This window comes from Lagenorhynchus albirostris, chromosome 17, assembly GCF_949774975.1.
Source record: "Lagenorhynchus albirostris chromosome 17, mLagAlb1.1, whole genome shotgun sequence".
Taxonomy (NCBI): Eukaryota; Metazoa; Chordata; class Mammalia; order Artiodactyla; family Delphinidae; genus Lagenorhynchus; species Lagenorhynchus albirostris.
In genome coordinates, this window is record NC_083111.1 from 47,559,849 (window position 1) to 47,585,843 (window position 25,995).

General features: G+C 41.8%; 1 protein-coding gene across 5 annotated transcripts in view; it reads right to left on the bottom strand.

Moving 5' to 3' along the window:
- The window catches only part of NCALD (neurocalcin delta), a 432,659-nt gene that overhangs the window by 256,787 nt on the left and 149,877 nt on the right, over nt 1-25,995 (bottom strand). The gene's annotated exons all lie outside the window — the stretch shown is intronic.

A 25,995-nucleotide genomic window follows, 5' to 3' on the forward strand; every position in this document is an offset into this window, starting at 1 on the left:
AAAAAAACCAAGACTCATATATATGCTGCCTATAAGAGACTCACTTCAGATGTAAAGACACGTGCAGACAGAAAATTAAGGACTGGAAAAAGATATTCCATGCAAATGGAAATTAAAAAGACAGGTGGGGTAGCAATATTTATATCAGACAAAACAGACTTTAAAACAAAAACTGTAACAAGAGACAAAGAAGGACATTACATAATGAGAAAGGGATCAATCCAAGAAGAAGATATAACAATTATATGTGCACCCAACATAGGAGCACCTAAATACATAAAGCAAGTATTAACAAACATAATGTGAAAAATGGACAGTAACACAATAATACAGTAAGTCCCCTACATACAAACAAGTTCCATTCTGAGAGCAAGTTCATAAGTCCAATTTGTTCATAAGTCTAACAAAGTTAGCCTACGTACACAACTAACACAATCAGCTATATAGTACTGTACTATAATAGGTTTATAATACTTTTCACACTAATAATACATAAAAAAACAAAAAAAATAAAGAAAACATTTTTAATCTTACAGTACAGTACCTTGAAAAGTACAGTAGTACAGTACAACACCTGGCATAGAGGGGTTGGCATCGAGTGAACAGGCAAGAAGAGTTACTGACTGGAGGAGGGAGAGGAGATGGGAGATGGTACAGCTGAAGGATCCTCAGCAATAGGAGATGGAGGGCAAGCTGCAGTCTCACTCATGCCTGACGTTGATGGCACAGGTTCTGGTTCCTTGCTGGATTCAATTCTATCTACCTTCTTGAAAAAAATGATCCAGTGATGTCTGGGTAATAGCTCTTTTCTTCTCATCATAGATGACACGGTAGCACTGGATTGCATTCTGAACAGCTGCTGCAACCCTTGTGTACCATTCTACGTTCGGGTCCTGTGCCTCAAAAACTAACAGTGCCTCCTCAAATAAAGAAAATCCCCTTGCCATTTCCTGCATAGTGAATCACTTCAGTTCTTCAGTTACTTCTTCTTCCTCTTGTCTCTCTTCATCCTTTCTCTGGGTCTCCAATTCCATCAGGTCTTCTTTAGTAAGCTCCCTGTGCTGCACAGCAAGCTCCATTGTTATCGCTTGGCACTTCTTAGCAGTACCAGCTACATCATCACTGCTTTTACGCTTTCTTCTGGACATCCTAGGCTTGAAATAAAAATACTGTACTACTGTACAGTACTGTACTGTAGAGTACACAAAAGCACAACCACTTATAGAGGATGCACACACGTGACAATGTACACCAGACACGTGAACTAACTTATGTGACTGGACATGTGAACACACATTCACATCTTTGAAAGTTCACAACTTGAAGGTTCGTATGTAGGGGACTTAGTGTAGTAGGGTACTTTAACACATCCACTACATCAAGGGACAGATTATCCAGACAGAAAATCAATAAGGAAACATCAGCCTTAAATGACACATTAGATCAGATGGAATTAATAGGTATATACAGAATATTTTTATCCCCAAACAGTAGAATACACATTCTTTTCAGATGCATGGATTAAAGACTTAAATGTCAGATATGAAACCATAAAACCTCCAGAAGAAAACCTAGGAAGTATGCTCTTTGACATCTGTCTTAGCAATATTTTGGGGGATCTGTCTTTTCTGGCAAGGGAAACAAAAGCAAAAATAAACAAATGGGACCACATAAAAGTAAAAACTTTTGGCACAGTGAAGGAGACCATTAACAAAACAAAAAGGCAACCTGCTGAATGGAAGAAGATATTTGCAAATAATACATCCAATAAGGGGTTAATATCCAAAATATATCAGGAACTCATACAACTAAATATGAAAAAAACAAACAATCCAATTTAAAAAATGGGCAGAGGACCTGAATAAACATTTATCCAAAGAAGACATACAAATGACCAACTGACACATGAAAAGATGCTGAACATCACTAATCATCAGGGAAGTGCAAGCCAAAACCACAATGAGAAACCACTTCACACCTGTAAGAATGGCTATCATCAAAAAGACAACTAATAACAAGTGTTGGTGAAGATGTGGGGAAAAGGGAACCCTAGTACGCTGTTGGTGGGATTGTTAATTGGTGCAGCCACTATGGAAAACAGTATAAAGTTTCCTCAAAAAAATTAAAAATAGAACTACAATACAATCCAGCAATTTCACTTCTGGGTATTTATCCAGAGAAAACAAAACACTTATTTGAAATGATATATGCATCCCTGTGTCCACTGCAGCATTATTTACAATAGCCAAGATGTGAAAGCAACCTAACTAACGTCCATCAGTAGAATGGATAAAGAAGATGTGGTATATATAAACAATGGAATATTACTCAACCATAAAAAATAAAACCTTGCCATTTGCAACAGCATGGATGGATCTAGAGAGTATCATGCTAAGTGAAAAAAGTCAGACAAAGACAAATACTGTATGATCTCACTTATATGTGCAATCTAAAAAACAGAACAAATGAACAAACAAAATAAAAACAGATACAGAGAATAATGGGTGGTTGCCAAAGGGGTGGGAGACGGGGGGCTGGGTGAAATAGATGAAGGGGATTAAGAGGAACAAACTTCTGGTTATAAAATAAATAAGTCACGGGATGTAATATACAGCATAAGGAATATGTTCAGTAATAACTCTGTATGGAGACAGATGGTTACTAGACTTACGGTGATCATTTTGTAATGTATTTAAATGCTGAATCACTATATGGTACACCTGAAACTAACATTAATATTGTACATCAACTATATTCAATAAAAAAAGAAGTGGCTGGGGGCAAAAACTTTAGTTCTTCCTGCCCCAATAATTTCTCCTCAAAAGCCAATTTAATTTTTTAAAGAGTATTCTTTGATATAATTTATCGCCATTTTATTAATTTTCCATATAGTCTAAAAAAAAGGTTTTTTGGAAATTTTTTAATTTTATGAATTTTGATACACAAACTAAGAAAACTAGTGTGTGCTTGCTTTACAAATTTGCCCTCAAGACAAGTAAGCCCTTATTCTACTCCCCACCTCTAGCAACAAGGCTACTGCCGCAAACACCCTTCTAAGCAGAAATTTCGGAGTCACCACATTTAATATAGGCAGGCAATATATTATTATGGCTTTTTGACAAATAAGAAAATGCAAGTACAGAAATAATGGGTGATTGCCCAAGGTTTTGGATTTGTAGGCCAAATACAGAACCGGGATGAGAACAGCTCTGAGCCTGCCTGCTGAACCATACCACTTTCCGTTTTTAAATATTTAACAGCCTAATGCTTACATGGACAGTTCAGACGCAAGAGTTGATGCAAGCAGAAATGTAGTGACACTTTCTGCAAATGCTTTGTGTTCAAAACAGCAATAAGAGCTAAAACAACTAAGGACATGCTGCCGAGATGTAATTGCCATTCTGGAAATCACACATGCATTCGCATGGTGAAAGGTTTATGGGCACACCACTTCAGCTGTACCACGAAGGGCAGGAAACGGAAAAATAACACCTCTGGCCATAAGTCAATTCTAATATTTTGAAATAAAACAAAATATGCATCTATGTAAGCTATAAATATAGATTCCATACATCATCAATGCAATTGACACATATATACAACACCACGGAACATTTGAACAAGAGGGGATCTTTGATCATCTCAAACAGGGGTTTTCAAAGCTTCTTAAGCCTTAGAACCCCGTGTCCAAATGAAATATTATAAAAATAAGTGTATCACTTTAGTTGAGTGGATTGGCCCAGTGACCCCCTTGGCTCTGAAAGGGATCAGATAAACACTGTTTGAAAACCACTTCTTTCATCCAATTTCCTTATTTTACAGGACTGTTTGAAAATATGTCAAGATTAAGATAAAATTGTGTGAACTGCAGTAGTGTGTGTGTGCGTGTGTTACTCAACAGCCATGCGCTTACTTTTTCATGTTCCGAAAGTTTATAATATCTGCTAAGGCTTCTCAAGCTTAAGCCTGCTAGGAATCACCTGGAGAGTTGTTAAAACACAGTTTTCTGAACCCCAACCCAGAGATGCTGACCCGGAAGATTAGGGTGTGGTCATGGATTTGCATTTCTGACCAGCTCCAAGGTGCTGCTGCTCTGCTGCTGGTCTGGGAACCTCACCTTGAGTACCTGCACTCAAGGACAGCCTACAGATACAGACTTGCACTAAAGGAAAATGAGGGCACCAAAAACCTCCCTTACAAGCTCTCACACCCAACACAGCAAAGGGCTTGCAAATACTTGCTGAACAAATGACCAGTTACTGAGACAGCTAGTTTGTAAAGTGAGCTGCTCCATGGCATTGGATATAACACTTCTCATTGGAACAGTGCCCAGGTTGACACTCCAAGGACCTCACATAAATAACCTCATTCCACACTTTCCAGGGTTTCTTTGTCCTCCGGTGGGTTTCAGTGAAGAGAATGCGGCTGTGTCTTCTATCTCCTTTACCTTTTATCTTCTCTTTGCACCTCACATTCGTTCTCCAACCTGCTCCACCTGACCCTTATGGACTAAATCAATGGGTTCCCTTATCCCCTGACTTCCGGTTGGATTGTATCCATAGAAGGCACTGGCAGGAGGTTAGGAAGTAGGAGAAGGTTGAAGGTGCTGTTTGCATTGCCCCAGCTTCCTCCCTGCCAGGATGCCATGGGCTGGCAGTGCTCCTACCAAAGGGCACAGCTCATATTGGATGGCCCTTTCCTTTCAGCCACCCTCTATGGATTCCGGTAACTCTCCATCCCCTGACCTTTCAGGACTAGTGGGAGTAAAGGCTCCCAGCTGTAGCTAGCCCTGGGGTACTGCATTATCTCTGAATAGTTTCTATAAACCCCAGCCTCACTTTCATTTTGTTAAATTCTGCTTGAATGGCCAGTTCAAGGGTGCCTTCACTTCCTGATGGGACCCTGACTGGTAATATAAGGATGTTTCTTTGACTGCTCTCATGAGAGGCCAGGGCTTGGGGCCATACCCTCACCCATGACTTACTCTCCCTATGCTAGCTGTAATTTAGTAAAACTACCTACCTCTTCTCTATCTCACACAGGGATGAGAAGATACAATAATTTATTTGAAATCAATGCACACTTTCAGAAACTCAAATGTTCATATCCAACTTAGCTGTAGCATTTGATATATACCATGACTTAAACATTCAAAGCAATATACAAATAAGTCTTACGTGGATTTTTTAGACTTTGAAGTTTAATGGATGCAAGTATTTTGAAGGCTGATTCTTTCACTAGCAGTTTGCCTGTTATTCAATAAATAGCTATTTTTGAGTTAGCTATTACTCAAAATATAAACTGAGCTCCTGCAATGTGCCAGTCACTGAGCCAGGCCCAGTATGTACCAAGGTGAACAGGACAATCTCCCCTCCTGCCATCGTGGAGATTCCAGTCCAGCAAAAAAAGGAGATATTCTAAAATAAATTACAAATTTTATTTTTAGGTTATTACTATGATAGGTGCTATGCAGGAGAAATGCCAATGCTGAGTACACAAGGCAAAGGGGTGGGATGGGGGGGGAACGTGGGGGAGGGGAGGGTTGGGAAGTTGGGGTGGGTATCCTAAGTGGAGGAAATAGCAGGTTTACATGGACATACTTCATCTCACTATAGTCTTTTCTGAATCTTCTCCTAATGGAAATGCACATTTAAATAAGAAACAAAGACAGAAATGCAAGTCCTTTGAAAAGCCGAGGGAGGGACTTAGAAGATGGAAAGGAGAAACAACTGTTTGCCCAGCCTGAAATGTTACTCAGAAATGGTTAAGGTGGAAAACAAGAAACGCTGTGATCGTTACACGTGTTTTCATACCAGGAGAACAAGCCTCTATTTTCTATTTTTGTCCTAAACTATTTTTATTCAATGTCCACACTCTACTATGTTTAGATACCTCTGCTGAAAAACAAGTCTTCTAAGAGAATTGAGAGGCTGCTTTTCTTTCCTTTAGGACATTTTTCGTTGGACCTGTTGTTTCCTGAAGAGTCATTCTAAGTGCTCAAAATGCTAAAAGGCACTAAAAAAATAATGAACAAATTTTCACAGAAAATTTGTTTTCCAAGCAACAAACTTGGTGCTAATGAGGGGATTTCAACGTGGCCCCTCAGACACTGAAAACCAATTTCAAACAGAAATCCCATTAAAGGCCCCACAGGTGAACACTCACAGGCAGGTGCATTCACTCTGGCGGCTTCTCTCAGGCGGACCTTGGCTCTGCTACAATGAACTCCCTCTTTACCACTCACAGGGGTCCTCGCAGCAGACTGCGATGCATAGAATTTCTATCCTAGTTCAGCACAGGGCGATAGGGCACATTACTCACTTTCATGAAATTTATGGAAGATTTTGGTACTTAAAATGGTCTTCAATTATTTAAGGACCAGGCTATAAAAGCTACAGGCAAGTCTTGGTAAATAGAGCAGGAAATGAGAAAGCCCAGAGGCTTTGTCCTCTCTTCCTTCTCTCCCCACTCTGTACCCGTTCCCAACAAGTCCCTTGTCTTTTCTCAGTAGCTTTTTTGTTACAGGAGATGGCAGCCCATGTTACACAGTGACCAGTGGCCCAAATACAAATATTCTGCCCCCTCTCCAGAGAAATGCACATACATGCTTGTCAGTCTACATGGGATGATCTTTTGAGTTCAGAAAATATGATTACTATACTCATATATATCCCAACTATGTTTACCTCCTTTTCCTTTTTGTTAAGTTAAACAGATCCTATCATCTTGGTCAAGAAACTAGAGATTAAGAGCATGTGTATCAGAGCCAAGGTCAAACTCCTTCCAAATGCCCCATCCAGGCTCCCAGCTATGATCACCATCTTCATTCTCATTGAATCAGGTCCTATCTTAAGTGCTGTAAGTCAATTATATTTCATTTCTCCCCATTTTACCAATGAGAAAGCTGAAAAGAGATTAAGTTATGTGGGCATTTTATTCTCCCCATTTTACCAATGAGAAAGCTGAAAAGAGATTAAGTTATGTGGGCAACGTCACCCAGGTAATAAATGGAAGACCTGGGATGTCATCCCAGGCCTATCTGATTCCACAAGCCAGTCTCTACACCATAATGATGTTCATTAAAACAGAACTTAACCCTTCAGTCGAAGCATGTATTGTGTGTATGTGGTGGGGCAGGCGGGAGAGGGAGTGAGGGGAGAACTGTTTTATCGGTAATCTCTAATAAACCTTCATGACTGTAAGCTCTGAGAGGGCAGGCATCCTACGTGTCTTATTTTCCATGGTATCCCAGATCCTAGCACAAGACTTGGCATACAGCAGGTGTTCAACAAAAGCCTGAAGAAGAGAAGGAAGGGAGGGAGAGGGGGAGGGTGGGAGTAAGGGAAGGAAGGAAGGAAGGAAGGAATGCAGGCTGACTCTCAAAGAAAACAGTACATCTGGTAAAGTAGATAGAAATGTATGAGGGTCTGTAGCTCAGCTCATGTATCTGAATGCTGTGGCCCTTTAAGAAATAAGGAGGCAGTTTTCCAGTTGTTCAGGGAGATAAAGGAGGAATGAACAAGATTGGCAGCAAAATATTTGTCATACGGTTAATAGGGTACTCAGACCAATCGGTTTAGGCCACATATAAATTTGTAAAAAATACTCAGAGAGCAAAACCCCAGGGAAGTACAATGCAGTGGGCAGCTTTTCATTCCTGAAGATTCCAGTGGGGGTGGGTGGATGACCATTGGTAGTGGGACCCTGGGAGCAGCCATAAGGGACTAGTAAGTAAGCAGGAAGGCATCTTTTGGATAGCACGCATTCTGGAAATTTTTCTCTCTTTGCTAAAACCTAACAAGGCTCATAAGGCCACTCCAACTCCAAAGTATGGAGAAGAATGCATTTTATACCACGAATGATGTAACATTCATTCCTGAACACAGGACAGAGTAATGAGCAAATATAGTGTTTATACTCTCGTGCAGCTCACAACAAATCAGCAAATAAACATGAGAAGTACCAGGAGGTGATAAGTGCTATGCAGAGAATTAAAACGGGGTGCTGGAGGCTGTCATGGAGCTTATAGCAAATCAACAAATGAATCTGGGAAATATCAGTGTAGGATAAGGGCTCTGCAGAGAAGCCATGTGATTGACTTTAAAATGACGCAGAATAAAAACAAGAAGTCATTCTGAGTTTTCTCAATAAAGCCAAAAGCTACACTCTACTCTCCTTCCCTGAATTTATAGATAGACTTTTCCTTTCAGAATGCTGTGATAAGGGTACTGAGTTGGACTATGACAGCTCAAATCCTTATAAGACAGAGCGAGAACAGCAAATAGAAACAAGTAAATGAAACTCAATCCATATAGTGTAAGGAATGCATTTTGCAGGCCTCAGTCATCTTTCTTTCTGGGAACTAACCTACCTTCCCAGCCAGTCTAAATGCCACAGAAGACCCTGTTAGCTTCGTGGAGCGGTGAAAAACAGAAACTCAGCCAGCATAGCCTTTGTGTTACATCGGGGCCTGAGGCCCTAATGAGCTCACACTCAGGACAGGGGTGGTGGCGGTGGCACCACCTTGGTCAAAGGCTTGGCAGCCGTGAGGAGAAAGACACTGCACTGGGCTGAGGCCAGAGCCAAAGGAAGGCCTGGCAATCCCACATCAGCCTTGGCATCTCTGGAAGCCGTATGTAATACCAGGACAACAGAAGTGCACTACTTACAGCTCACAGGCAATGGCTTTGCTCCTTCACCAAAGGAAAAATAATACCACAATGACAAGACCTCACTCCCCTCCATCCTTGCCTGCACCAGGAACCTGACCGGGCCTAGCCAAGTCCACTCCCAGGAAAGGCGGAGGTGGGGACACATCAGATGCTGCATCATACTGGATCTTCTGGTTAAGGTGGCATTTTACAGAAGGGGAAACAGGAGCCTGCATTCATTCCATGGGGACTTGAGAGCCACTGAAGCTTTTCAACAGTGGAGTGATCAGATCTGTGCTTTACAGGAGACAGAAGTACTGGTAAAGGCAGGGTCTCAAGATGCATAGAGAAAAGTGACCGAGATGGCAAAGTATCTGAAAATGATGAAAAATGAGAAACAGCTGAAAGAACTGGGCAGGGAGGAGACATAGGAAACATAAAATACTCTTTAATACTTCAAGGCTCTCATATGGAAGAGGGGTTCAGAGTTCTCTGCAAGAACTAGAATGGAAGTTAAAGAGTTGGAATGGGGAAGAGATACAGATTTCACCTGTGACCAAACAGAAGAACTTTCTGATGACTAATGCTAAGCAAAAATAGAGCAGGTTACCCATGAAGTCTGACTCACTGGTGGTGTTCAAGTATGGTCCAGATTACATGACCATGAACTCCTTGTCCATTTTGTTTTTGTCTTTGTTTTATTGCGGTACGAGGGCCTCTCACTGTTGTGGCCTCTCCCGCCGCGGCGCACAGGCTCCGGACACGCAGGCCCAGCGGCCATGGCCCACGGGCCCAGCCACTCCACAGCATGTGGGATCTTCCTGGACTGGAGCACGAACCCGTGTCCCCTGCATCGGCAGGAGGACTCTCAACCACTGCGCCACCAGGGAAGCCCAATCCTTGTCCATTTTACGCTCTATTATTTCATGATTTCCTCCATCAATGCCCAAGGCCTTTCTAAGTCTGTCAACTCATAGCTGTCCTGAAAAATACAACTCAAGTTCCATCTCCAAGTCACTCCAGGCCTTTCCATAATCGTCTCTCCCTTTTCTGAATAAGACACTTATTACTTGTACCATTTATCTGGGAGATAAGCTTGCACAGCTTTGTGGCATTGTTTCTATTGAACAGTTACGTATTTCTTGTATATCAATTAGTTTTCATGGATTTTCTCTCTGTAATTAGACAACAGCTTCTGGAAGGCAATAATCTCATCTTATATTTACAGAACAAGTCTTGTGCCTTGCACATAGCAAATGCCCAGCCTGTTGGCTTATTACCAAGACTCCTCAGTGCCTACCCTGTAAAGCTGCAGGTCTCAAGGTAAATTTCTTGTGCGCATCCATACAAGAACCTTGTGGGTTCTTTCAGATCTCTGATCCTGATTATTTCATTTTCTGATTATACTCAGTTATATTTTAGTTGTATTGAGCTAAATATTTCTTCCAATTAAAACAGTATTCTTCCACAGCCTATTTTTAGAGAAGGGGAAAAAAAAGAATGAAACTTTTAATTGAAAACATTTTAAATCTTTCTTTCCATCACAAAATAAAAGGAATGGTTCTGCAGCAGAAACTGTCATCCAGAAAATCAGCCACTTATGAAAGGCTTAATTTTTCTCATGGTTGAATTAAAACAAGTGCAATTAACACTACTGATTTATTCTCCCACACAGAGGTTGCCTTTGTGAATATTAGCATTCAAGACCAATAACAGGGAATTCCCTGGTGGTCCAGTGGTTAGGACTCCACACTTCCACTGCAGGGGGCACGGGTTTGATCCCTGATCAGGGAAATAAGATCCTGTATGCTGTGCGGCATGGTCATAAATAAATAAATAAATAAAATAAAATCAATAGGGAAAAATTTGACTCCTCCATAAATGATGTTGAGACAACTGGCTATCCATTTGGAAAAGAGGTAGATCACCAACTCATACCACAAACAAACAAACAGATCAATTAACAAATTAAGGTGCCTCTCAAACCAAACGACTGTAGGAATTTTTCAGCCCCTTTGGGTCTTTACATGGATACACCTGTTGAATGTGGCTCCTTCCATAACCTATTTAAGTGATCATTCCTTTTTCTAAATGCAGCCTTTGAGGTATACGAATTTCCAGTATCGGAGGGCAGTTCACAACCATATTTTGGATGTGAACTTTCCTTTGGAGAAGGAGCCAAAGCCTCAGAAGCTGAAATCTCCCCCAAGATGCTGCTTTTGAGCAAGCACCATGAGCTTGCCTTATACCAAGTCCTTCTGATACTTTGAGATTGGAGCAGACTGAATGGGAAATACCACAGACGCACTTTATATGTTGAGAGCCAATGTGCATGCAGTTAGGCTTCTTGTAAAAGGTTATAGCCTTGAAAATCCCTCTGATTTCTTATACGTAAAAAATTGCACATACTGTTTTCATGTAATGGATTTTCCATGACAACACATAAATTAGCATATGTTGGAAACTGTAAAGGGCTCTCTTCCCTTCTATTTCCGGCTGCTTCCACACTGAAAGACATGACCCCGTGGGTATACAGAGTTAGACAATTCTATTTTTAAAAGAGAAATAAAGCATGGCGTGAACGGTTCTAAACCCCCAAATGGCCAGAGGCTACCAGATAAATACACTTCTGAGACAGAGGCTGAACACTTCTTGGAACTTGTTCTCCCTTCTGAGCACATTTACCACAGAAGTTCCCCTGCCTCTGAGGTCCTGTCCCTCTGCCACCAGGCAGTGAGGGGTTTGCAAATCTAACTGACGGGCACGTTGTCTCCTCATCCCCATCCCTGGCCCTCTCAGAGGCTCTGCCAAGGGTTCACTGCCCTAGTCCAGAACCAGGATCTCCTTTTCGTTAAGAAAGTTTAGTTCCAAATACCTTAGCCCACCTCTGCTATAGACCCGCAGAACTCCACCTCCACACCGTGGCCTGAAGAAAACCAGAAATGGAAAGCTTCCAATCCCCTTTGTCCCCAGGCTAATGAAAATGTGTGGGGGGGGATTTTATGCATCTGAATTTTCACCTTCCTATTAGAGGGAAACTTGTATGAAATTCATCACGCAACTAGGCCCACCAGATGAGCTTGTTTTTGTGAAAAAAACAGCTAACAAACCAAAACTGTAGGGTCGTGTTTATCTGCTGTGATAGCTACTCTCCATTGGCCCCTTCAAGTCCACTCTCTATGCTTCACCCTGCTCAGAAGCCCAGAAGGCTACATTTTATGGAATGCAGCGCTGGGCTTCTTGCCATCTCCCTGGGTTCGGGTTGGGGTCTGCAATGGAAGGCCTCGTGAGCAGAAGGAAGAGAGCCGGAGGGTTTACTGTTCAATCTTCTCCTGGTGGGTGGATATGTTCCTCTGCTCTACGCACAGCCCCATCCAGCGGCCTCTACCACCTGAAGCTCGTTCCCTTCCTCTGTCCCCTCAGGGTGCTTTCATTATCCTTTTTTGGTTTCCCTTAACCTGCCTACACTTTTGTAAATAGATCTTTCCTTAAACTCTCCCGAACTTCCTGCTTGAGTGTGCCTCTGTTTCCTGCCGGACTCTGCAGCACTATTTTAATCTAGCATTCTCCAGAAATGCCTCCACCTGAGGATTCAACAAGCCATAAGCACCCAAGAAACCAGGAGAGAGGAGAGAAACCAACTGGTTATATGCTGTTTATAAAAACAACTCATTCTTCGGACAGTTCTCTAAGTCTTTAACCTTTCTAAAGGTTTTAATGCAAAAAAAAAAAACCCCAAAAGAAGGAAAAATCTCTGCTTAATTAAAACGTCATCTACCACCATCCCAAGCTCTGCATCCAATACAACAAACTTCTGCTTCCAAAACCAAGGGTATAGACGTAGCCCTCTTCCAGCATATGGTTCCATGACATAAATAGTTTTAATAAATATCAGTATAATAAAATATATCATTGACATCAGATAGTGTTATTTATAGAAGAAATGGGCAAGGCCTTTAAGAATAAGAGTGAAAAATCTGTTCTATAGGACAGCTGACTAATAAATGTTGGAGCTCCTTAGTGAAAGGAGTTTGCAATTTAATACCAAAATTGTTCAGCTATTTCTAACTGACTCAAAAACAACTCTTGGAAACCTAGGAGATCAACAAGCAATGAAGCATCGTGCTCTTTCCATCAGTGGAAAGGGCTTAAAGGACTCTCCAAATAACATCCTCTCTCTCCCAAATTTGAAATTAAAGGCAAGCCAGAAGCTATCAAGTGTAACTTTAGCCATGCAGAACCCACCTGAAGAGAATACAGTCACGTCTCTTCCGTTTAAGAACAAGGATAAAGGAGTGCTGAAAAGCCACCACTTTTTCAAATCACAGAGGATGGTATTTTATGATTGAATCTGTGACTCCCTAAGACAACTCTACCCAGAGAGTTTCCACCATCATCTCAGATCAGGTCTTTGCAGCTCAGCTTCTCATCTGTGCTGAGAGCTCAGGCACCCCACACACTTTGGGGGCTGGAATACCAGCTTTCTAAGTAACATGTGACAGCAGACACCAGAGTCAGGGACATGGATGTAGCTGAAGGGCCTATCCACAGACTATCTGCTTTATTAGAGCATAAAATATCTAAACAAGGTCAGTCCCATGCTCCCTTTAATCCAGCATCCTGCCCCTCGCTGAGAACTGTCATTTAGACACCAGCTTCAAGGATGAAGGACATCCTCTAAAAGCATGTTTCCACTCCTGACCCATATAGATTATATCACCCACTGTCCTGTTCTTCAAAAATAATCAGGAAGACTAACTGAACAACAACAAGAAAGAGTCTAGTGGGACAAGGTGAAGTTTACTTCTGCTTCTCCATCCAGCCAGAAGTTCCAGAGTGGTGGCCTGGGAGGTTGGGTCTGTCTCCTTTAGGTGAGGAAAATTCTCTCCTTTACATCACCATCCCCATACCCTGCTTCACTCACAAACGTGACCTATCTGGCCCTGTCCTAGACGGTGTCCCAGGTTCACTCCTATGAACATTTAAAGATACAATTGAAGAGAGAGGAAGATGAACTGGCCAGGCGGCAAGGTGGGGGCAGAGAATCCTATGGGTGCTGTGGTGGCTTTAAAACTTGTTGGCAAATTCTGTGATATTTCTCCCATGTAGAGGTGGAGTCAAATTCCCCAACTCTCGAATTTGGGATGGCTTACTCACATCCACCAAATAAAATGTGGTGGAAGCTGTGCTGGTAACTTGCAAATTTAGATCAAAAGAGCGGTAGAACTTCTGTCTGGCGCTCGCGCTCTCTCTCTCTCTCTCTCTCTCTCTCGCTCTCTCTCTCTCTCTCTCTCTCTCTCTCTCTCTCTCTCTCTCTCTCGCTCTCTCTCTCTCTCTCTCTCTCTCCTCCCCCACCCCCGCCCCGCCTCTTTTTCTCATTCAGGATCTTCACTTGTGGAACCCGGCCACCAAGCCACATGGAAGCCAAGCACCCATGGAGAGGCCCATGTGAAGAGAAACCAGGGTTCCCCATCCCAGCCTTCTGGCAAGCCCCTCACCTCAAGCCCCCAGCCAAAATCCAGAGCCAACTTGCCAGCCATGAGAGGGTGCCATCATGGCAGTGGGTCCTCCAGCCTCCAGTTGACCTGTCCCAACTGATACCGTGTGGAGCAGAGATGAGCCTTCCCACCCAGCCCAGCTCCGATTAGAGATTCGTGAGGCGTGTAAGTGATTGCTCGGCCCCTTGGTTTTGGGGTGATTGTTATGCAGCAATATCAGAACAGACGCTTAGACTCTAAAACTTTTACTAGTAATTCCAATATGGAATCTATTAAATATGTCTTCATCTAGTGAGAGGACAGAAAAATGAGGGAGAAGGCAGGTTCTATAGCTTCTACATTTTTTAAAACCATGAGAACCCAAATATAACCCCCCAAAAAGGTACCCGTGACCTTTTACACTTGACATTTTACTCACTTTTAAGGGCTATAAAAAATGGAAGAGGAAAGAGGATGAATGCTAATGATGCTGGGACTGGAGAGCCAGAGTAGGCACACCTATCTCTGCCCCTTCACTTTAAAAACCCTTGCAATACTTCCTTTTTCTTCCCAACCTGCTTATTTTTGCTGGCAAGATTATTTACAGTCAACCCTTCTTCCTAGAAGGACATCAGATCAAATTCCAAAAATGCTCATTCAATAACACTCAAGGGGTGAGGGTTGAAGCGCTGAAGCCTTAGGGCGTGTTTTTTTCCTGAAAATTATTCTGCACACTCCATCACATGAAGTTCCTGAAATTCACCCAGCAGCATGTCACTTCCTTGTTCAAAAACAAATGAGCACTCCCTTTTACTTACTGTATTAAATCTAATTTTCTTTGTCTATCTTTTATGGTATCATGGCTTCCCCTTGTATATTGAACTATACTTCCCAATCTGCCTTGGTTATTCTCACCTCTAAGCTTTGATTCATGCCAAGCCATAGCCCCTTACCTATGTCTTTTTTATCAGCCAACTGTCTTTCAAAGCCATATTCAAGCCTAATCTCAATTTCAAAAAAAAATTCCCTGACCACTGCAGCTGACAGCAATCCCTCTCTCCATCTGAAGTCTTACGGCACTCACAATCCACGGGGCTCATCTGGTATTTATGCAGATCTTCCCGTTCTCCACCACTCATTATGGGTCCTTCAAGTGCAGGACCATATGTTATTCATCTTTACATTCCTCCCCATCACTCCAAACATAGCCACAGCCCCACTCAGCATCTTGAATATCTCATGTGTTCAATTACTGCTTATTAGATTAGTTAAATGAACTAAATAATATGGCAAATAGCCTGCAAAGTTCCATCTAGTAATACTTTTATTTTAACCAGTAACTACTCTTAAGGAATGAAGCTTTAATTGGGCAATTCTGAGCCTGAGCCAGCCAGCTGGGGTTGGTGGGGGAGGGATTGAGGAACACTCAAATGGGGAGGTGGCTGCCTATGTCAGACCTGCCCAGGGAAATTTATCTTCTGTTTATTATATATGAAGAAAGGTGTAGAAATTACTTACTGTAAACCTTCAATTTAGAGATGAAGACAGTAAGACTCAGAGAGGATAAGTAATAAGTCCCAAAGCAGCTGGTTATCCGCAGAACTGGCCTTGACCTAATTTCTCCTGACTCCAGGAGTTCTAGCATTCTTTCCACTACAGAAAACTGGAGGACTACTGCCTTTTCTCAATAAGCACTCCTCTTTGAAGAGCAGCCTATAGACAGTATTTCAAATTGAACATTTAAATGATCTTTTTAAAGTCAATTTTGACTGTGAAGAGTGACCCCAATTGCTAGACATTTTCTTCTCAAGAAAAAAAAAAGATCCACTTTTTTATTCCTCTGACTGAGAAAGATGCGTTCATGTATCTAACTTGCAAGCAATTTCTCCAAAGGAAAAGGGGATTCTTATCTGAGCACTGCATCATACAGTGTCTCTGGGATGAAAACAGCGAACCAGACCAAGTAATTGGCATAGCCAAAAGAAAAATATAAAAGATGAATGCCGATGCATTAAAAACAAAGCCAGAACCCAGGACATTTCTCAAGTAAATGTGTGCATTTACTTGAGAAACTGATAAAAAGCAGCTTAAATTACAAACCCTTTTCTTTAAGAGGCTCAGCAGTCACTCCTTGTTAGTATACTAGCAAATCCTTTTTACCAGATTTACCTTCCAGATTCTAAGATGGATTAAATCTTTCCACTGACCTTGTCAAAATAGGCCTTTCTCATAACAAGAAGTAATAAAGGCAACTCCATGGCCCAGATTAATAAGATCAGACAGGTAGGCTGACATAGACAGCAGAACAAAGTCCCCCAGTAATTTTTAATTTAAAAAAGTAACTCATGAGAAATGAGTACTCCACTTTGTTTTCAAGTTCTGGCTCTATATTTTGATTAAATAAGGAAAAGTTATTTATCTATAGCTATAGCTATATCTGAGATAAACATACTTGTCAACACATATGTCAAAATAGAAATTTAAGGAGTATAGTGGTATATAGTAGTTAAGAACCCATCCTCTAAAGCCAACTACCTAGTTGAAATCCCAGCTCTGTCACTTCCTGTGTGACATTGGGAGAGTTACTTAAAACATTTTCTAGTTCAGTGTCTTGATCTAAAACATGGAATTGATATTATTAGTTAATTCACAAGGTTTTTATTAGGAATCAGTGACAATACATGCAGGGGACTTAGTGCCTAGTAAACACATAAACATTAGCTGTTATTATTATCTGGGAGAGGGGCAAAATTATTAATATGTGACTACAGATGGTCTTCCCCTATCCCCTCCTGCTTGTCAGGTCAGCTCCAGGGTTTTCTCTTGTTGCACTGTCTGAGTCTGGGTGTGAGAAAATCCACTAGAGAGCATTCAAACTCTATTTCCCGGGGGGAGGTTCTATGTAGGAAAAAGGGTCATGGGTCGAGTGTGTGGGCTTCGGGGAAGATGGCTAAGTGTATGAGCTAGACAGTATGTGTCAGCAGAAAAGTAACAGGGAAGCCATTTAGAAATGAGATGGCAATATGAAGAGAGGAAGTTTCAAGCAACTGCGGCATGAAATAGAATTGAAAAGAAGAGAAAAGGTATATTTAAGAACTTCATGTTCGTTTCATGTTCTTTGAGAGTTATGATAAAGATAGGAATTAATTTTTTTTGTCATTGCTTTGGACTATGGGACATTGTTCCCTTGGATGTGAGGCTGTACTGAGACTGAGCCTCAATTTCATATGGGTGCAGAGCAAGTTAGGGCGACAGAACAATTTGCACTACATGGCTTCAGATCTACAAGAACAGATTATCACAAAGTGGTAAACATCACTGAGCAGAGCACACAGCTTTAAAAAGAAGCTAAAACATTCCCTCCATGTATTCACTAGAGGCCTTTAAAAAATATTTTGGCAGTAGGTATCCAGAGCCATAAAAACATTTATCCCCCTCCACGGGGTACTAATTCATCCTAAAGGAAAAAAAAAGAAACGCTGTACACAAGAAGATGCTCATGGCAACATTATTTATAACAGTAAAAAAAAAAAAAAAAAAAAGGAACCAACCAACCAACTAACCAAAATAAAGTGCACTGATTTAATAGAATGATACAACTTTGTTTAAAATGATAATGTTGAAACTTGGGAAAATTTCTTAAAAACCCAGAATACTGATGCTGATCCTGGAGCTGTCCGCTTCCAGCCTAAGGACACAGAAAAGATCACTGCCCTTAGAATTATGGGCTATAGCCTGTTTGCTGATGCTTTCTGGGTAACCCAGGCTTTCAGAACTCCTTTATTTTCCTCAGAAATGACTTTAGATTAACCCTCATCCAATTAACCTAGTATCTGCAACTGCCCACCAGTTTAAAGAGATCTGGGCCTGGCCCCTCTTATTCTCCTTAGTTCTAGTTTAAGAATAACAAATAAAACTTTTGCATTTATTCTTCTGGTTTTGAAGGTTTTTAAGTTTCACATCCTCTATTGGATTCAGAGGGTTAATAAAGCCTTTGATAACCCATTTCTTTAAATAACAGTCCCAGCACGCCTGGAACAGTAAGTAGAATCCTGGGAACAATGCTCTTGCTGAGAACCTGTGTGATCTCTGCCACATAATCTGTAGAATCAGACCTGGGTTTTTATTTAAGGAACTTGCAGAAAAGGAGAGAAACGTAACATGTTAACACCATTCATTCATTCATTCCACAAATAAGCACCGACAATGTGCCAGACACCACCGGGAGCACAGACTGTCACAGTCCCAAGCTGCAGAAGATGCAGAGAACAGTTAAATCTCATAAAATGGGATGTGTGCCTTGAGAGAGGAAGTGTGGGGAGACAGAGGAGACAGCTAAGCCAGCTTCCAGTAAGTCAGGGAAGAGGAGGCAACATTCTCCCTGGATTCAGCCGGAAAGATTTCAAATCAATCGTAGAAAAAATGCAGAAATAGGCGCAATTCAGACTTTGTATTCTTATTTCTAAGCCATATTCTTTCAGTCTGTCCTGTTCTATTCTCCTAAACACCGCCTCCAAATACCATTTCAAAAGCAGACACCATAAATGTAATCTGAGAAGCAAAGTCCCCTCAGCAAATAGCAGATAAGCTAACATTCTCCAACAACCCACTGTGGGCCAGGCCCTCATCCAACTGCCAACCCTACCATTTTGATCTTCTCTGTCTTGGATGAAAATATTCTCTCTCTCCATCCTGGTATGGTTTTAATTTAGTTCTGTGAATGACAGTAGTAGGAAGTAGTTTATTTTGGTTTTAAGTAGAAAGGAAGACATATTTTGTTTTTTTTTTTTAAGAGTGGCAAAGGGCACGCTGAATCATCTTCTTTTGCCTGACATCGTATAGACAATGTGCTATTTTTATAGAAAAGATTCATCTTCTCTAATTTTGATGGTGTCCTGAGTAGCCTCAGTGTGACAAGTCGGAGAAACTACACAGTGACACAGACTTGTCACAAACACAATAAATTATCAGGTGCCCCTCACCTCTCCTGGAAAAACTACCAAGGCTGCTTGTTCCCGTGAGGCTGAGACCCTTACAGCTTCATGCAGGATGGGAATTTGAGAAGAAAGGGAGTCAACATTGATCCATCTCCATTGTAATCCCACTAATACAAAAACCCTAACCTTGAAATCTGATTTTAGCCACTCCAATAAAATTTCAGGAGAAAAAAACAATTTTGAAACATGGAGAAGTTTGCAAAAAGTTATCTACTTCACATATATAGTACTAACTCATGTGCCTGAGTTCTCCCCCAAGGCAGCGGGGATCCAGAGGAGTTCAGGGAGGGCCAAGGAGGGCAACAGAGAGAAAAGACAGGGCTGAGGAAACAGGGCAAGAAAGAGTCCAGCCAACCACCCAATGCAAAGGATCTAGGTAAAGGGGAGACGCAGGTCGAGAATAGGAGAAAACAAAGGAGAATGGAACAAATCTGGGGGTGCTATTTATAGGGTGTCTGTGGAGAAGGCAAGAGCCAGGGAGGGCCCAGAACCATTTCAGAAGGCACAGGCAATACAATTAAAACCCTGGCCATGCTCCTCGCAACTGCACACTGTCCACCATCCAGGGCAAAAAGGGTCTCTTGAAGAGGCAGTCCCCTTGAAAATCCCTCAGGAACGTGTCTCTCTGGGGCCTTGCCATGCCGCTTGTCAAAAATTTCAGCACAGCTAGTTTGGGTTCTTGCGCTGGAATGAATCTTTGGTTGAGCACCAGCTGAACTAGCTGGCTTCATTTATCGGCCATGTTGGATGAAAAGCACACTATTAAAGCTCTATGCGGCAAGATGCTCCTACCGTGTAAGTCATGTGAGAGGCAAAGCCATCTGAGCAAAGAGTGCGGGCGGTGACGCCCTGATGGAAGGGCAGATAGAAGTGCTGGTGTTATTCAAATGTTCAGTGGGCTTGTTCTTCCTCTTCCCGCTTCCTCCTTCCCTCCCTCGACCCTAATCACAAAGAGCTCAATTATGATAAGGAAAGTGTGTCACCTTTTCCCAAAGTCAAGTGAATTCATGCATTTCCATTATTAAGCCAAAATATATGTATTAACTATAAAGGCTGAAAATGTAAACTGCTTCAACAAATATTACAATATATTAAAATAGGTAAGGACAATGAATGCAGGTTGATAAAGAACATCAATCTATCATGGAGATCTTCCCTCCATTTTGTGATTGACAGGAAAGACTCTATACTATAATAATACAAATGGCCAACATCCCAGCCGTGCCACTTACCAGCTGGCTGAATTTGGGCAAGGTAACTAATCGCTGTGTCTAAGTTGTAAGCAGGATTAATAATGGATTGTTGTCTAAATGTCCATCGACAGATGAATGGATAAAGAAGATGTGGCACATATACACAATGGAATATTACTCAGCCATAAAAAGAAACGAAATTGAGTTATTTATAGTGGGGTGGATGGACCTAGAGTCTGTCATACAGAGTGAAGTAAGGCAGAAAGAGAAAAATAAATACCATATATTAACGCATATATATGGAATCTAAAAAAAAATGGTTCTGATGAACCTAGGGGCAGGACAGGAATAAAGACGCAGATATAGAGAATGGACTGGAGGACATGGGGGCGGGGGGTGGGGAAGGGTAAGCTGGGACGAAGTGAGAGAGTGGCATGGACATATATACACTACCAAATGTAAAACAGATAGCTAGTGGGAAGCAGCCACATAGCACAGGGAGATCAGCTCGGTGCTTTGTGACCAGCTAGAGGGGTGGGATAGGGAGGGTGGGAGGGAGACGCAAGAGGGAGGACATATGGGGATATATGTATATGTGCAGCTGATTCACTTTGTTATAAAGCAGAAACTAACATACCATTGTAAAGCAATTATACTCCAATAAAGATGTAAAAAAAAAAAAGGGTTGTTGTGAGGATTAAAGAGTTAAAACGCATGAAGCACTCAGAGCAGTTCCTGGCACAAGGCCACTGCACTGCACACCTTCTGGGTGACATTCCCAGGGTTGCCTATGAGGAAGGTGCCCCTGGGAGCTGTGTGGTACACAGCTCATGCCCAGGCCTGGCACAGAACAAGTGCTATTTGCTGTTCTTCTCATTTACGGGGTCTTTACTATGTACTAAGTAATGTGCCAAGCAATTTTCAAAGATTTTCTTGCTTAATCTTCAGAATAACCCTATGAGGTAGGTACTCTTATTATTCCCATTTTAGAAATGAAGAAACTGAGGTGCAGAAAGTTTAAGTAACTTACCCAGTATAAACCAAGACATCAGGACTCAGACCCTGGGTGCCTAACTACAGCTCAGGCTCTCTGTACACACCACCTGGCCAGGCAAGGAAGGGACCAGGTCATTCTTAGATTAAATCGACTAGTTTATGCAATTAATCCACAAGCATACTCTATAGGGAAAAAAAGGCTACATCACTCCCTCATCTCCAGAACGTGCAGTCCAGGGATCATTAGCTGCTGCCACCACCTTTCCCCTGATGCTGTGAAATGGGGAGCCATATCCAGAATTAACAAAGAGCATCACTTGTCCAGAGTCAACGAAGATCTTTCTGTGCGCACAGCTCCCAACAAGGGCACATGTAATTAGTTAAATAAGCAAACCAGTAGGTTGATAATAGAAAGGTCAACACAAATGTATCTGCTAATCGGCTGATAGGCCCATGTCCCAGCAAATCTGAGGCAATTTCACTGCCTAGGAAAGATGAGAATTTCAGCCCTTAGCTTTTTGGACTCCCTCTTGCTGTCCAAGAAGTAACACTGGGTGAGGATACTATTTTAAGCCAGTAAATTCCAGTGATGCATGCAAAGAGAAGCGGGGCTGACACAGAGTGGGGGAGGCGTGGATGAAGCTCCAGCAAGTCCTGTCCTCCTCGTCCCACTACAGTCCTTCCCGCTCCTGACTACCAGTTCTCCATGCCATTTGGCTGCCTGCTGCATTGGGCACAATCTTCACTTTCACAGCTGAAAGGACAGACTTCTTGAGGACGCATGACAGAACGAATGGGCTCTGCAATCAGTCCAACTGAGTTGAAATCTTGGCTCTACCACCTCCCACTGTGTGACTTGCCAAAACCCCCAAGAGACTTCTTAGCCTCGGTTTCCTCATCTATACATCTGGGACACGAACAGTATCTATCTAATGGGATTGATGTAAAGATTAGATGCATGTCAGCTTCCAGAACTCCATAAATAAAAGTTGCTATTCAACACTGTATTGATTGAAAGTGGTGACACATTTTTTTCCTTTAATTTACAAGGACATAGACATTCAAATGTTCATTATGCTCTCCAAAGCAATCACCTTAAGAATATCTCCAGGCAGCATTTTTTCCCTGAAGCTTCCTTTGCTTAACATGTTTCTGGAACTTCTCCTTTGGAATGGCCTCCAGCAGGAATATCTGTGGTGATGACAAACCTCTTTTCTTTGGGGATGCGTTATGACCAGAATGATCATTCAGAGGCAAGCACAGTGTCAAGAAGAGGAGCATCCTTCCAGTCAAAAGTGAGGGGCAACTGTGAAGCTCCAATCTGGTCCCAATACATATGTCCAGTTCTATCGGCTGCCACTGCTCCCATCCTACACACTAGAGTTCTCAAGCCTCACCTCCTGCTGCTCTCCAGACTCGGTGCCCGCTATTCCTCCTGAATGGAATGGTACAGTCTTTCTCCCTGATCCCTCTGGAAATATCCTACTTATCCACCATGCCCCAGCCCACATTCAACCCTTCTGTGACGCTTCTCCTCTGCCAATGAGGCAGAACAGCACAGAGGGTAAGAACACAGACATGAGGGTCCAATGACACGGCTCAAGAGAAGCAGCAGCCCAGCTGGTGATGTGCATGGACCATGGAGCCAGGCTGCCTGGGTCTGAATCCTGCCCCTACAATGTGGCCATGAGCTCTGTGATCTTAGATGAGTTACATCACTTCCCCATGTCTCAGTCTCCTCAACAGTGAGATGACAGAATAAAGCACAGTAGCTACCTCAAAGGTCTGTTTTGGAGATTATATAAAGCACCTAGAACAGTACCCTACAGATATTTAATAAAGCCCTAGATCTGCTGTCTCCTAGCTGGGTGACTTTTGGTGGGTTATTTAACCTCTTTGCGTCTCAATTTCTTGACTTTAAAATGAGGGTAAAAAAAATAGCGTCAACTCTGTATGACTGTTGAGGATTAAATAAAATAATACATATATTATTTTAGTACATAATGTATGTAGAGCCTTGTATATGATATCAACAAAACAGTAGTTTTTTTTTTAAACAGTTGTTTCTTCTGAACTCCATAACACCTTATTTGTATCTCTACTATGGCACATATCAAATATAATAACCTAGACTGGAAACTCCTGGAGGACAGGAACTGTGTCATTATTCTTCTGATAAAGGGAAAACCTGTTCAGCTGGCAACTAGGCTGTTAGGGGGGAAACTGAAAATTGAAACAAAAACCATAACTTGCAAAACTGTATTATAATGCACAAAGTAGAAAAATTGTACCAAACCATGACATGCAAGACAAACTAAGTTCAGACTCAACACCAGCTCGTTCAGATGCATGGTATTCTAAGCAAGACCACAGACAAACTAACCTAACAGTAACTCCACACTGTTATGTGCCCCAAAGATAAGACCACAGACAGTTTCAGCAACTTCCTACATTACAAATTCTGGCCGATCTTTGCCAAAGCCATCCTCTGACTAACTCCAGTCCTGAAAACTCTATAGATGTTCTTCCCTAACTTCCACCTGTTGAAATGCCCTACAATTCTCCACGATGTGTGCTCTCCCTTACTGCAGCCAGCTAATAAACCTAAGCTTGTTTGACGATGGTGTGTCCTGGGAGTCTTGTCTGGTGGGCTTTAACACACGTTGGTGTGCCAAGGCCTTGGAGCAGCACCTGGGACTAAGCAGGCATTTAATAAATTGCATCTTGAACAAAAGAATGGGGCAATGAGACTCTTTTGCTTTTGTAACTTATGAGTTCTGAAGATAATTCTAAATAGAGAGTTTCAAAAATATTAAGAACTACATCAAGCAGCCTTGAGGAGACTATGTATATAATTTTCCAAGCTATATACCTTAAAGAGCAATCTCAACTGACAAATATATAATCGGGAACACTGATTAAAAACCAGTCTTGGACTTGCCTAACAGTGCAGTGGTTAAGACTCCGAGCTTCCAATGCAGGGGGCACAGGTTCGAACCCTGGTCGGGGAACTAAGATCCCACATGCTGCACGGCGTGGTCAAAAAATAAAAATTAAAAAAAAAAAGTTTAAAGAAAACAGTCTTGTTGCTGTGCACTTATACACATCAAGTATAATTCATGCTCTACTGGAAATGATAAACTAATTGAGGACACACGAAGTAAAGAAGCAAGTGGACATGGTCTGTGTTCCCACAGCACCTAGCAGAGGGTCTTGCTCACAGCGGTTGCTCACAGAAACATATTTATTGGTTACTGACAGGGATTTTACTCTGTCAGTAATAACTGGCTGAGAGCTTTTGAGTGGAGGCAGATCCTGATAAATACGAGAGTCTAGGAAACTCATATAGCAAAAGCAAAGAAATTCTGTGAGCAGGCAGGCTTGTGGGAGGGTATCTCAATAACCAGACCATTAGGAAGGTCCTTGCCTATGGGGGTCACAGTGGGAAAGGAAACAAGTCTGTCTTGCAGAGCTAGAAGGGATGACCGTGATGACTAAGCGAACGTGAGGGAGTGTGGAGGGCAGCGGAGGTAAAGATGCATCGATGTTGAGCACCACAGCGATTTGGAAAATGATCCTGATGCCGACGGGAACAGCTGCCAAGGACAGAGATGATCTTTTCCTCAGTGCTAATGCCTATTATCATGGGGTTTGGGTTCTTAGGTTAAAGCAAAGGTACAGCATTGCATTAACCACTACCTACTGCTCTAACACCGTCAAGAGGTCAGATCAATAAGGGTGAAAGGCTCTCTGTATCCACGTAGAGTCACTAACTATAAGCACCTCATTGATCCTAGCTACTCAAAACCATGACATTCCTTCATAAGGCATGATACACAGATTTTTTTTTCTCTAACTTTGCTCAAAATCGCAATAAAACTAATTTAAGCTATGAGAGTCAATGACTTGAAATTTAAGCCAACTGACCACTAGAATGAATAGCTTATGATCCTTTTTTTTTTTTTTTTTACTTTTTTACTTTAACATTTTTGTGATTTAAAGAGAGCAGCCAATATGACTGAAGACAAAGCCAGACCAGACATTTTTCCAAGCTAGGGAAAAAGGAAATACGGTCAAGACGAATAACAGTGAAAACTAACTAAATGACATAAATATATAAATAATACCTTTAAAGAGCATGTTTTTATTTTATTTTTTCCAGAGTCTTTTATGTGAAGGTAGCTTTGCCCAAGAATCCATCACAAATATGGAAAGGAAAAGTGGGGTTAATTAAATAGGAAGAAAACATCACAGCAAATAGGAGACTGACAGCCACCACTGCATCATATTTAAGATTCGATATGAAGTATTTCAGAGAGACAGTCCACCAGGAAAAGCAAGATCAAATATGAATTTCTTTTCCCAAGAATGCAATCTTCTGGGCACTGTCGATTCATCACTCACTAAAAACCCGCAGCTGAAGAAAACATTTTCGGATCCCTTCGCTGAAATTGCTGCAACCAATCTATTTTCAGCTCTATTTCTCTGAGACTCACAGCAGAAGTTCTTAAATGATCCTGGGGCCAGGTTTTGTTAAAGTTGCCAGAAGCATTTAAGATGGTTTTGTTGCTTTGCTTTCATTTTCAAATAATCTGCAACTGAAGGTACTGGGCTAGAGTGAATGCTTTCCCAGAAGCAGGCCTCTCTACCTCTTGGTCATCTGGGTCTGTTTTCATTAAAT